The sequence below is a fragment of the Opisthorchis viverrini genome (assembly GCF_000715545.1).
Source record: "Opisthorchis viverrini unplaced genomic scaffold opera_v5_37, whole genome shotgun sequence".
In the NCBI taxonomy this organism is placed as follows: Eukaryota; Metazoa; Platyhelminthes; class Trematoda; order Opisthorchiida; family Opisthorchiidae; genus Opisthorchis; species Opisthorchis viverrini.
This window is the reverse complement of record NW_008751693.1, coordinates 1,328,237-1,340,214: the sequence shown is the minus strand read 5'-3', so window position 1 is coordinate 1,340,214 and position 11,978 is coordinate 1,328,237. Positions and strand designations below refer to the sequence as shown.

General features: G+C 41.9%; 1 protein-coding gene across 1 annotated transcript in view; it reads left to right on the top strand.

Moving 5' to 3' along the window:
• Positions 1 to 8,936: 8,936 nt before the first annotated feature.
• Positions 8,937 to 11,978, top strand: part of T265_02844 (hypothetical protein) — a gene marked incomplete at both ends in the record, with an annotated part of 61,474 nt that continues 58,432 nt past the window's right edge. Inside the window, one exon of the mRNA XM_009167188.1 lies at positions 8,937 to 9,061. The remainder of the gene's footprint in view (positions 9,062 to 11,978) is intronic.

Below are 11,978 nucleotides of genomic sequence, written 5' to 3'. Positions count from 1 at the left end.
ACTAAGCACAAGCCACTTGACCATCACAGTACGGACAAGTTCTGAGAAAGTTGGTAAGTAATTCGTTGTCATATTTTGTCTTTGAATCCTATTCAGAATGCGTTACCCTTTTTGTGGCAGTCGTTTACACTAAAACCCAGTAACTGCCCGAGCAAGAGGGCATTTGTCCATATGGTGGATTAAAATTAATCCATGTGACCTACTACCTATCCCATAACACAGAAAGATGAGTATCTTGGTGGCAAGAAGAACCGTCACAACAAAGTAGTTTGAATCTTGCCATTTTACTTAGTTCATTCAATATCGAGGGTAGTGTGTACAGTGCGTCAGTCAGACGAAGACTTGAAGGCCAGTAAGGTCACCGAAAACGGGCAAAGGTCACTTAACCACTTAACCCAGGTCGAGTTACGTAAAAGTACTTGGGCTGCGGACATGTTTCACTGCCAGTGTTAAGATTGGATACGGGGTTGAGTTGTTCACAAAAGTTGTATTTGTAGCGCCAAACCGCCGCACCTTTAGCAGATTATAATTGACTGGCACTGTTTTGATAGATTATGGGTTTGAAGCACTCCCTAGATTCTTCGCACTTTTTGTAATTCGGTAACGAAATTTTGAAAAATGAGGCACTAAATTTCCTGTCACTCACTGTGGATTCATGAATTATGCTCCATTTTGCGCGTGTAAGCTGCTGTCCTGAGTGCTCATCATAAACCTGAACATCATTGTTGCGTGTCAGAAGTTAGGAGTTCGAGAAAGCTAGCCGGGGTGGGTCTGGTTTATCGACTCCGCACAAAATGATCATCTACAGTAATGGGGCGCAATTTATACGTAACCACTTGCTCCCCGTCTGCTACTAATATACTGGATGTTGCCGTGGGACAACGTCTTATGCGTCTTTGTGACCTACGACACTCACAATCAGCCATATCAAACTGAACCGTGGTTGGCGGTCTGAGATCAATATTTTGTTTTAGAGGTATTATGTGGGGCCTTATTTATCTTCCTGTGCAATATTTTAGTCCATGTATACTCACGATTTAAAGAAAAAAAATCATTTTGCATCCGTCACCCGGTTTCATCCGTAGTCTTGTCGCTTACTTGTTGCATACAACGGGGCGGATGCTCTAAAAAGGTTACTGCTGTCACTTCACTTCTTCCGTTTCCACATTCGTTCTGTTCCCCCACCCACCCACTTAGTAGCACCTTGTTTAGGCATTTCTGTTAAGGATTATGAATTGATTCATCCTGCATCACCCTTTGCTAATATTTTTGTTGATTGCTCGATGCTGACGGCCCTAACCACCGTGGAATAATTTTTCGGTCCTGGTCTCCTGGGTTACCTGGCTGCCCTCAACGCGCGAACTATGGCGTAAACGGGACAACAGCTGGTTGTCGTCTGCCTATTGGATCTCTTTAAATTGATGCATAGTATATACCGGTAACATGATTCAAAGATTCAAGAGCGTTCGCTAGTCTAACCGCCCTAAGAGTTTTCTCCCGCTTCTGGTTGTGGATTTCTAGCAACTTGAAGTGTTCAGGCGATGGTATCGTCTTAAGTAGTGTCATTGCGGGGGTTCCGTTAAATTAGACGCCAGCAGATAATCTTCTCTTTTGGTAACTTCTGTGACAGAAGCTCTGGAAAAAATACTTTTAACCTTGTTTATTTGTCCTGTCTGTGCGTTTGAATGGGCTGTGGCCATGAAAACTCCAAAGTCGGTCTTAACGACGCCCTAAGTACACTGTTACTACAGACTGAAAGCTCATACATATTTTTAGTCGCCCGTATTATAAAAGCAAACTCAGGCAAAATGGGGAGGTAGCTGAGAACCGACTAGATGGTCAGATTCGGTACCTATGGACAGTGGTGAATGACTAATTTAGATGTGGGGTGATCGCAGTTTTTCTAGGCCTCACGATCTTCCGGCGTACTCAAAAGCGTCTGGCTACATGGTGCTCCCAAACGGTGTGCCAGCCACATCAATATCACATTTTGGAAGTGTGAATCAGTAAGTGACTGTCACCAATTTTGGGCAAATGTGCTGATTATAACCACGCACTCGTCCAGATTCACATTAACTCTGGGTGTTTGGGACCGCGCAAGCGCAACAACTAGTTTACCAACTGTCAGTTTCACACATCCCGAAGCCAAACGGATTTATCAAATCCGTCTTGTGGGCACTCTGCCAGCTTTTCTATTACAGGATATTAATTCCCGCTGGAATGTAATCACTGCATATTTGTTTGGAGTTTCGCCTGCGGTGGGGTACAGTCAGCAACACTCAAGTAGTGGATATCAAAGAAGGGATTGGCATTGCTTGGGACTCGGTGGAATGTTCGACGGTTCCGAATAAAGTACACTCCGGCCAGTTATCATATGTGAAGTGATTTGTGGGACACACTAATCCTGAAGCCTTGGAAGATGAAAGAAAGGGATGAGGAGAAAAGTTTCAAGTATGCTTGAAGATTACTTCATTTAACTGGGGAGATGAGCCCCCTAAAACCGTCAGTGAGAGGAGCCTTCAATAAGCACATTAGTGCAATCGCCTTTCATAATGAAAAATGCACTAATTACTGAGCCCATCATTTTCGACAACAATTTTCGTAGGCACATGCTGTTATCTAGTACTTGTCCGGGAAAAAACTGATGCCACAAAATGATACGCGGCCTGAACTCCTATTCAGATCTAAGAGTGATCGGATAGTGAATCGAATATTTGAAGGTATCCGAGGGTTCAAGTAGTTACTGTATAGGACATTATCTATCTGGAATACACAGGTAATATCGTTTAGGTCTTATAATAAAAAAAGAAGACACGGTTAATTTTTGGATATCTGACGGGATTCATCCCATACTTGGATGTGCAGCAGATGGTAACACCACTTAGAATCCAAGATGGGGCACTCGAGGTTTTGGGGCATTTGGCACGTTTGGGAAGTTGAATATCCCCGATAACTGTGTGGCAAGCGAGGTTAGCGCACTAATCTCAAAGGCTCGAAGCACGTTTCCTTGTATGTTACATTCAGAAGGACTAATATTAGAGGAGCCGCCATTCGGGGAGTCACTTAACACGTGGACATGTGATGGTGACCTCGGGTTTCGAAATACATGGAGGTCGGTGAGATGTGCACTGTTGACTCAATACGAATGAAACAGTCGTGTAGTATAATCGGCTTTTCAGCGTAGATTAGCTTCAGTTACAAGACAAAATCACAACAGAGATTTCGCACACGTTTTCACACTAACAAGAACCAGAAAAAGACAGAAAATAGCTTTCATGAGTGTCATTTGATGGCTGCTGGTCATCACGCGCTGGACTCAAAGGAAGCGTAATCAATATTTTTCTGTAAGAGTTATATGAGCAAGAGGCCTTTGCTGAGCCTAGTTCTTCCAGAAAAATCCACTTAGGAGGCTACATCTTCCCAATGGACCCAATTCAAAAAGATGCTACTTCTTGAGAAAGTCTGTGAAAGTAATTTGAAGTAACTACAGTTCAGCTTGCTATTCATCACCGAGAAAGATAAAGACTCCTATTAGATTGTTCAAGCATTAACGTATATTTAGCATTTGGATCGTAAGGACCTGTATTGGGGGGCAAAGTTAACTCTCAAAGACTCACCAATAGTCAACTAGTTTCATTCGTGTAGTGAGCGGGTTTCTGAAAATCATCAAACCGTGGTCTAATGGCGCCTGGGTGTGTCGTTCATTCCGTTACAATCCGTAAGATAACTTGGAAGTTGTGAACAGTTTCTAAGCTCACTGACCTCTCAGTTCACTGTTTTCGTTCCATTATTCCAGTCCGATATCACATTTAGTGCTTGATTTCTAGTCGCCAGCAAAGCCGGATATAAGCTATTCTCGGGTCGTGATAAGATCGAAATACTTCCAACTCTTACCTACCTCAGGGTATAGGTCATTTATCAAACACATCAATTACTCAACTCTAGTGCAGCTTGTACTGTTTGTGCACCCATTACATTAAGAATCTGTCACGCCGAGTTAATAGAAAAAGCAATCCGCCTGTCAATTTTTTTCCGAGGTGGCATTTACAAACTTGATTCTTCTCGCACTCCACTTTTTTGGGCACATATAATCTAACATTTGTGACGCACAAATGCTTTACCGACATCTGGGAAACTACTAAGCATTCGGATTGTTCCGAAAAGGAACCGGAATATCCCTTGCTTATTACCGTAATTTCAAGGTCTGATCGATAGTTGAATGAGCAGTTGTGAAATCGTAAATCATTAGCTGAAATTACCTTAGCAGTCAGGGTGCCTGGAATATTTCGGATAGTCCTGTCTACGAAACTTTTGTAAATATGTAGGCACCACACTTAGCTTTTAATCCATCCTTATTGAGCAGCGGTTGATGATTCTTAGCAGCGTTGTCTTTCGAGCTAAAGGTTTCCATCGCTAAAAATAATGAAGTGATCAATCGGTGAGCACGAACGTCACCCACAAATGCTTGGTCTCAGTGGAATCTACCAGTGCGACATGGTATTCTTGATGCACCATCGGCCAGCCAGGGTAGAAGCAGTGGCGGACTCCACCTTCAATCGGAAACTCCAAGTGCTCCCACCCATCCCTTCTAACATGCGGACTATTTACGGATATGCTTACTGAGAATAGCTTCCGGTGTTGACGGAACGATGCTGGCCACGAGTGTTGGGATAAGTGGGAGGAGCTCTATGGATTCGAGACAGGTGGAAACAAAGGGGAACAATTTTAACCACCGGTAGGCGCCTTTCGACGCTTCCGGTGTTTTATTTTCTGGCATTTGTCCCCTTGTATACTCCATCTAATGCCACACCCATTCTTCTGGGTCTAGGCCAAGCTTACCAGCGTAACGTGACAGTCAATAGGTAGATGTGGTGTGCACACACAATACCAGTAACTAAAAAAATCAATGTTTAGCTCCGAAGTCCTACTTTACAATGCAAAACACCTCTGAAAGTAAAAAGCCACAACCATTCATTCCCAAGTACTGAAGCCATAATAAACTGGACAGAGTGTTAAACGATAGCATTAGATTATATTGTAACAAAAAATGAAAAGAATCTGCAAGGTGTTAAATACTTTCGGTATTTGGTTTCCATGACACCAAAAGAGTGCGAACGGACTGAGTTGTTGGTAGGTTGCTCAAGGCTAGACGGAAGCAGTCGAGACACCGAGGCTGGCTTCGAACCACGGATCTTCTGACCAGAAAGTTTCAGTCTAGACCACTGAACCATCTTGAGCTCATGTTATTTTATGCTGAAGGTATATTTCACGGTGTTGGAGTGGGAAGGCGAGATCATAGGTGTTGAGACGTGGATTTTGTTAAAAATCTACTGACCGAGTGATGAGTTAGTTTAGACTTTAACTTCAACGATAATTTCGTGAAAAAACTAAGATAACCGATAACGGACACAGTCCGCCAAATAGGTGTCAAGTGGGGAATATCCCAAGCAGATAGGAGAAACGTTGGCCCATACTCGGCCACGATATCAGATGAGCATGCTGTCAGTCGACGCTTTCTTCCACTATGGATCTGAGTCCTTTATCTGTGTAAGGAAATAAAATTTAAACGACGCTACCTCAACTATTGCTGAAGATCTTAAGGCGGCTACCCACAGAGCTCATAAACCGCCATGTTTATATATTTATGCATATACACCATCTTGTGAAACACTGTGCTGTATTTCAGGCACGTGAAAATCATTTGAAGACTGCACGCTCACATACAGCCCGGTGCTTGTGGCAATTTCAAGTCACGATGTTTTCCTGCAAGTGTCAAAAATCACAAAACGTTTTTCAGTTGTTTCGTCCTTGTTGGTAGAAGTCAGCAATGCGAATCCCACGGATCTCTAGACAGTGCTTATTATGATTCAGCCCCAAAGTATTTCTCCTTATTACTGTGTGTAAGCAGTCTGTCATTTTGACGCAATATTTATTCACAAATAAGGAGTGACATTTTGCCCCAGTTATTCGTTGCTGTAATCTATTTATCCAGATGATGCCATTGGTGGATAACCGCTTCCAGTCATTATCACGACAATTGCGTGGAGTGACAAAACCGTTTTACTAATTAGGTCAAACCAGTATCCAGAATTCACTAACTGAATAATGGCTATTGTCATCCGTGACGTGTTGTCTGGTTATCGAGCCCCCTCCCTGAGACAGTCGATCTACGACATCTGAATCACACGTGACAAAACAACCATGATTCAGTCGCCATCAGTGTAGGGGTTTATTGGTAGCCCGAGGCCAAGGGAACGGTGAAATCATTCAGGACAAAAAGAAAGAGCTTTTGTAAGATAACAGGGCCATAGAAATTACTTTTTGTTCACTCCTCTGTTATGTTTATTTCTTATAGCTTCGTTTGGGAGAAAACATCGCTAGGTAAAGTTTAGTTCTACTATTTAATATTTCGGCTTCAATGCTGCGAGTACAGTCCTCGTAGTTGACCAAAGATACCACTTCCTGATGGTTTCCTGTTGTCAATCACCAACAGATTGCTTGAAAGTTTTAACCGAAACCTTTACTAGTCGCACGAACAACTGTTCATCCCACCTGCGATTTCTATTAAGGCTGATTGGGGCCTGTTAGTGATTCTAGTACAAAATATACTGATGGTTTGCTACGATTCATCTAGGATGTCCAACTGTGCGAGCGGATCAAAACCCTATGGAATGGGGAATAGATCTTCGATCTGTCAAAATTTAATTTTGAACAATGGGCCTCCACGATTGTATTTGGTCCAAAATAACTAAATTATCACCTCGAGTCACCTTTAGTTTCCTCATCATTAAGCAAACATCCGCGACGGTTTCAAGCATTACCACTTGTCCAAACTAGTGCACAGCTGAACAATTTGAAGCTTAAAAATGGCAGCAAACGTGTACACCATCCGTTCGAGTCCACTTGTTGTAATTTACCAGCTTCCCTAGTTGGCGCGAGTTTTGTGTTTTGTTTGGCACTCACATTGCTTGGCGTCCAGTCACACACATGTTGCTACCCAGGGTCTCGATGTAAAAGAAAAGTCGCAATTTCCGCGTTTGGTCGTTTAAAGTTGACTTTGAATGAGAAGTAGAATGTAAAATGTACGAAAACTTACTAGACTTAGTCTTTACCAACTAGACTTACATGCCAAGCTTACTACAATGAGTTATTACAATTATAGGACGGCTCATTGGGTATTTTTTGGTGTCAGTGACGACACACACCCAATTGCAAATCAATTCGGTCATTCAGGCGCGCATTCTAACTATGTCAACATGCTCCGGGCGAAATGGCTGCAATAACTCTAGCTTAGCGGAATACACTCATTTTCAAACCAATTTAGTTTTTCTGAGACTCACCTGGAACCCAACTGAACCTCCAGTTTGTGTTTTTTAAGGAGAATTTTCAGCAACCTTATGAGTAGTGTATTAACTCCATTATGACTTGTCATTGGACCTGAAAACGTATAACATGTGAATATCAGAAGAAGGTAGAAAGCTTCCCTTCCATCTCTGAATGACACGATGTTAGTTAGTGACAAATGTTTACTTGCACATAACCACTACAAAAGATGTTTCGTAGATTTTCACAACCATGACTTTTGTTCAACATGATTTCTCCTAGACTAACAAGAACCATCACATTCAGACAAAGATACTGAAACAGAAAATGTTTCTGAAAGATATCTTCCTATAATTTTACCCAAAGTTCCATAATTCTTCGAGATAGGAAGAAGATAACTGAGCAAAACCTTTCCATAGATTACAGCTTTCCCACTTTAATTCGCCTCATGCACGACTCTTAAAGTTTTTTAAACAGTATAAACTATTGCCTCATCGTGTTGCCTACCGGGTCCTTCAAACATTGATGTGACCTCACATTAGATTCTATGGCTATGCTCACACTCATACACTTTCGGTCGGGGACAACTGTTTCTAGCAAGTGAAAGAAACTAAACCAAACCTACTAGCTTTCGGGACCACCTGTGTTGATGAAATAAATTTTTAATTTCGACGAATAGCATCATTAGCATACCAGTTTGGTCTTCACGGGAAATTCATCTGAATCCCAGCTGATCCTTTCGTTTAAGACGCCCTTCAGCTGAATGTGGTCCACTAGCCCGCCTTATATGGAACATAAGGTTGGCATAAACTAGGGGACGGCGCCTATCTGACTAGCTCCAAGAGGGGCGAAACTGGTCATTGGCTGTCGAAGAGTTTTCAGCATCCTCATGAGTAGTGTGTTACGTCTATACGAATTTCTAACTTGATTAAACGACTTGTCAAAATTTATTCTTTAACGCCCGACATAATTCATTTGGACTTCGTTCATTTGATACTTACCGAACTACTAGAATGGTTCTATGATCTGTCATCAAACCTACTCTCAACGTTAATTCAATTTTACAAACTCATCCGCCAGCAGTGAATCCGGCGACAGAGTATGGAATATGGCATTGTGATTTATTCGTATTAGTTAATTTCCAGGGTTGCTGTTGCATGGGTTCTAGCTGGGCTTCTCAGACAGTTTGACAAATATTCCCTTGAACTCTCTTCTCAGTACTTCGTAGGATCTTGGAGTTGCAATTAATTCACAGCGTGGTGTTTTTTTCTTCGATGGATGACCCGTACTTTAAAGTTTCGCATAAAGAAGATGCACCGTACCGGTCGTCAAATATGCACCCAAGCAGCAATGCACTTGGCATAACCCCTTGATTTATGACGCAAATTTTGCAAAACTATTGCGGGACTCGTTGGAAAGTGTGGTGTCAGATGAAGACAGTTTTGATACAAAGCTGTTACGACAAACTGTTTCACGGGAATGGGTTTACAATAGCTGCACGTATCCTTATGTAGCCAAACAAACCATCTGCTCAGAAGGTGAAACATCCTACAGGTCACATGAGCTTTCCATCTGAGAAACCGTGATTCCGGAGCTACTTAACAGAAAAACACATGATGTTCGGTATGAAAGTAAAGGAGAGCAGCTCCGCTGCGACTGCTAGTGTGCTACGGAAACAAGTGACTGGCACAAAGAAAAACTATACGACTGACTGGGAACCCCGTCTAATCCGTTACAGGTGAGTTGGACAAAGCATGATTCGTAAACACGATACAACATGATAAATCAATAGCACATCGTGGGTACGGTGAAGCACCAGCAGGACTGGCGTGGGTGCATCGTCAGATGTCACAAGCAGAGAGACACAAACGCACAAAGTTGGGCGCGCGTGAGAGAGCGCGGTTTACTGCCTCCTGGAGTCCGTAGACTACTAGTTACCTGTACTGCTGATCATTCACTAGTATGATCAAATGTTACAGAACTTAACCACTGTCTAGTGGGTCCAGCTTCCAAACCCCCTCAGAGGTTCATTGGGTATGCACCAGTGGCTATTCTCAATAGGTACTAGAAAGCTACATAGTAATAATAATCGTTAGAAGTGAAAAAGAGCGACGGAATAATCCTATTATTTTCAAATACAGTAGTAATATATTTGTTTGTTACTGTCCAAAACTCGCGTTTTGCGGGAAATATTGTAGTGGGCCTTCTGTTACACACATATCCTTCGTACCAGTTTGCAGGAATTTACTCCCATGGTTCACTGCAGTGATATCCTGATGGTGGCCAAAGGTCTTATATATAAGTCTATGTCCAGCCTCGTTGCTGCTAAATTTAAATAAAGCTTTTACAAGAGGGATCATAGACTGACTAATTTTGAGTCAACTTCTATAGCTTCTGTAGCAATGCAGAAGATACTCAAATTGAATTCCAGATATTTAGCTCTTCAACTCCAGTACAATTAATAGACACGTGGACGTTGGTGCTAGAACAACGAAGGAAACTTAACGAATCCATAAAATAAGTGTGATAACCAAGGTCGGGTTTGTGAGGCAACTGCACAAAGTACCTATGAAAAACTCTTGAGGGCATTTGCCTGAACAATAATTTGGTGACATTGTATGAGCTTCTCAGTCAGAAGACAGGCTAAAAGATACCAAAGACATTGAAGCCAATCCGTAAAAAGGGGAGTGCCGGATCTCCGTGGCAATGCATTAATCCCTCAAACTGGTGGCCCCAGCCATAACACATCCTGCAGTGATGCAATTGATGTTCTTGTTAGCAGATAGCTTATAATCCCAAATTTGCCTCTCAGATGTGGCGTCTCACTGATCTGCTATGTAACTGTTTGTCTTTCCACTAGGACGGATTCGCTATCTTAGTAATCAAGGTTTGTCCTTATAGGGAGGATAGTGCGAGGTGTTTTATGTCCAAAAGGATGGTTGCTAAAATGCTACGCCTAGTCGCTGGTATACATTCTAACATGTAACTTCTACGCGACTATCGTTAGTGCATTAAAAATTTTGTATTACAGCTTTAATAAAGATTCTTAAACAAGCAACTCACTTGGACTGTACTAGTGACGTGCGTAGAAATTGAGAGAAACTTCATCGTATAACACCATAGTGGCATCCAGAAATATGTAGTCGTTACAAAAATTGGAATTAGCTCTACTGGAGTACCCCTCAATTTTCCGCTCCCCCTAAACCACTTTGTCGCAATCGGTTTTAAATGCCGTCTATATTGCCACCGAAATAGTTGAATTACCCACTAGAAGGTTTATCGGTCTCATCCATGGCAAAACACTAACGTCTTTCACCATGGGTTAATTGGTCGGAGTAACAATATTGTGTAAACCTGGCACACTATTAATACCGTTCCTTTAAAAAACTCCAAGAACGGAGCATCACAAATGAAATGTTAAGTTGAGTCTTTCGTCAGAACCATATTCGTGTGCAAATAAAAGTATTTGTCGGAACAACAAAATGTTTGAACATTTTCGATAATCAGTGGACTGAGGTGCCATTGTGTTACTACAGAAAAGCTAGCACATTATAGTCAGAGACCCTCGATCCAAGTACAACAAACACATCTTTCTCAGTTACAGGCGTGGTGGTGTCATTTGCATGATGTCCATAGGACAAATCCGCTATCAAGCTAACAAAAACGGAAAACTTTTACTTTAAAATGAATGGCGAAAATCTTTCATAGAATCAAAGTTTTGAGCTATCTCCTGGCAATTACTAAAACACTAAATGTTGCGAGAACCTTGAATTTACAGGTACAATGATACTGTGTGACACCCCTCGAGTGTTCTGATCACCTCTGGACCACAGGCGAAAACGCATAGTAATTTCGAATGGATCACAGAATACGAATGTGTTTCGGCAGAACTTACCGGTTTGGCTCAAACCAATATTCATGACCGAGGACAAACCCTCCTGTCCTACTGGGAGACTTTTATGTAACGTGTGTCTGATAGGAAACACGATTCGCCAACCCGCACGAACCTTACGGGCTCAGTCACTAAAATCTTACTCGTTAGGACGCAGAACATTTTCTGTGAAACAACTAGTCAGTGAGCTCTAGGAGGTCAGACTCAGCATAACCAACCAACAACTTCTTCGGGGAAATATAGGCGTACAAATTATAACCACCTTGTGATAGTTGTTTGGAAGCCAGGAAGGCGTCAGTCGTTCTATAGCTTTCATGACAGACAACCGATATTAAAAAGATGAAGTTATCCGTTACCCGGGATACTAATTGCTCACAATACATTATTCGAATTGAGGACATCAGTACAGTTTTACACACGTTCAACGATTGCTGGGACCTGTCAAAAATCATTTGAACCAATAAGATTTGTTGATTATCAGATGAGATCACTGTCTGATTAACTGTAGAGGTTTGATTAGCCAACTTCCAGAGTCAGCGACAGGAATGTAGTAATTTCTTGGACACTTACTTCAGGTTTCAACAAGAAGGATTTTTTTCGAACGCACTGTCAATCCATTTGTTTTCGCAAAATTATTGGGCTGGAAAACCTACTTGTTTCTGTACCACTTGGGACGTTTTGTTCCTTGTCATTTGTGGATATGTTTGGTTAATTGTTCTGTGAGTGCTTTTGCACATACACGGTATTGTGTAGGAAAATCTAT